A 2,649-nucleotide genomic window follows, 5' to 3' on the forward strand; every position below is an offset into this window, starting at 1 on the left:
TAATGTTTATGGAAAGCTATAGGCAGTTCTAGATAGTGGTTTGGAGGCTGGCCTGAATCTCGTGACCGCACCCTCTGAACTAGGAAATTTTGGTCATAACCGTATGGAAGCAAGCATATGTGTGCGGTTATAGTATTCTAATCGCACTGATGCTATGTTGTGTGTGCGGTTGGTGAGTTTTGCTTTTAAAAAGAGCTCCTACTCATGGATTGACCATCTAGAGTGGTTTGCAAGCTCCTGAGTTGTCTCTTTGTTGTTGTGTCGAACCCACTTCCATATCTGGATCTTGGAGGTAAGGTCATATCATAGTGACACTAGTCTCATTTTTACCCTGGTGAGCTTGTTAAAATGGGTAAATGTGGGAGGGGGTGTTACAATAAGAATGTGTGTGTTAAGATAATTTCCCCTTGTAGCCAAACTTTCTAGCTAGACTCAAAAATGTGGAGCTTTGGGGTTTCGATCTATTGTGTTTTTAAGTCTGTTGCAGTTGATTTTTCATCTATGGGGATTTTTCATGACCAATGTTGGTAAGATTCTTTTTCCATGGATTTTATTAGCTCTATAAAGCTCTAGACATGTTTGTTTCAGCCATCGCTGACATTTCTCTATTTTTTTTTCCTGTAGGTCTACTTCGAAATGGAGACTTTGAGTTGGCTCCAAAGCCCAAGGGCCTCAAAGACACGGTCCTTGTAGGGAGAAACTCTTTATTGAATTGGAAAAATAGAGGTTTTGTGGAGTACATAATATCTGGACATCACCAACATGATATATTAGTGGTCGCCTCCAAAGGAGACCATGTCATGTGACTGGGAAATGAGGCATCCATTAACCAAAGTATTAAGGTCACAAGGGTCTCGTATTACTCTCTTACATTTAATGCAATGAGGACTTATGCATAGTTTGGGAGGTTGCATGTATTTGTTCCTCCATTTTTTGGAGACATATCCATACAAATTCTTTATAGCAGCTATGGCTAGGATGCTTATTAGTGGGCATTCATAGCTCCTTCTAGTGTAGTGGATCTTATTCTTCACAACCCCTGTGTTGCAGAAGCTCTGCGTTGCAAACTAGTGCTAGACGCATTGGAAATTGAGTTGTTTCCCCCTTGCTTCACAAGATGTAATGTGCCTTGGCTTCTTGATTATCTTGATTTGTAGAATCCTTGATTTCTTAATTAGAATTATTGATTTCTTGATTTTCTTGATTTGTAGAATTCTCAATCTCTTGATTTGGTGCAGTGAATCTGATCAAAGTTTGTAATCTTCCTTCGCTTGTTGATTTCTCGAGTTTGATTTTGATTTTATGCAACCATAAAGAATAGTGATTTTGAGGAGGGGCCTTACATGCTACCGAGCTCCAACTCTGGCGTGCTTCTCCCTCCCAACATTGAACATGTCATCTCTCCTCTATCAGGAGTCACTTGTGAAAGTTATCCTACATCATAGTGTCACCTTTGGAAGTGTGGGAGTGTTGTTTCAACTGTAGTTTGCACTAGATTAGAAATTATAGTTTGCAGCAGATCTCCGAGTCCAAACAAACAACTTAAAAGATCTTAAATATCTAGGTCACGAAGAATCACATCTACTTCCGGTCTACCATTTATGAAATATTTAAAAGTATACCTACGTAGCATGCAGAAGGTGCCATCCCCTAGGTTCCTTAAATGCCACCCCTCCAGTTAATACTCTTCTCCGTGTTGGATAGGTATTGCCCACAATTTGAAGTTAGTGCAATTTTATTTTTCCAATGCTACAAATAAAGAGTATTTCAGTTAATTCCCACTATAAATAGATTGAATGGAGGAGCAACAATAAAGAGTAAAGGTCTTACAAGAGTCCAAACAATTCCAATTTTCTAGGTAAGCTGGATGAAATCTTTGTCATTGGTTCTGTAAGATGGTTAGAAGTTTCTTATTAAGTCGAGAGGATCATTCTACAATCCAGTATGAGGGCTATGTGTAATTTTGTTTGTACTCAACTTGGAGTTGACACGTCTCCATTAAATTATTCAAAAATACAATTTAAATAATGAAAAAATACACATGGTCTATATAGAGAGACAAAAAACCACTATACATGTAACTTAATAATGAATTTATCAAGCACTAAAATGGATTAAAGCTCTTGGGCATATAAATATTTTTCCAAGTTTTGCATTCTAAAAAGAGGTTTGCATATAATGATATTTGATTCCTCTTGATTCTTAGTAGATCCGTAGTTAAGATAGATCTATACTGGTTTACAAAACATTTGTCACCATTCCATTAGTGATTGATTACAATAATGATTTGGAATGAAAGTTTCTCCATTAATTGATAAATCAGTAGAACGTGGATTGAAAGTAGGTACAATTTTCTTTTCCCTTACTGCAAACAAGGAGTATTTTGGCTAATTCCAACAATAAATAGATTCAGTAATAAAAAACTTAGAGACATTCAAATAATTCCAATTTTCCATGTAAGCTCGATGAACTCTTTACCAGGTTAGTTAGAAATTTCTTATTTCCAAAATTCTAACCTTGACATGAGTTTGCTCCTGTATTTAAGCAGCATTGTATCCAAATTCGACCTGCAAGTTGCGAAAGTACTAAATTTTCTCTGACTTTTTCTAAAACACGTCTGCACGAGCGTTGAACCGTTCAATTTTCAGC

The 2,649-nt window shown here is 36.8% G+C and overlaps 1 pseudogene; it reads left to right on the top strand.

Annotated features, from left to right (window-relative positions):
- The first annotated feature begins 438 nt into the window (after positions 1 to 438).
- Positions 439 to 1,157, top strand: LOC149201998 (protein DUF642 L-GALACTONO-1,4-LACTONE-RESPONSIVE GENE 2 pseudogene; annotated as a pseudogene).
- Positions 1,158 to 2,649: the final 1,492 nt, after the last annotated feature.

Source organism: Pinus tabuliformis, chromosome 2_1 (assembly GCF_031772625.1).
Source record: "Pinus tabuliformis cultivar Carrire ecotype Pingquan chromosome 2_1, CPIR1, whole genome shotgun sequence".
Lineage (NCBI taxonomy): Eukaryota > Viridiplantae > Streptophyta > Pinopsida > Pinales > Pinaceae > Pinus > Pinus tabuliformis.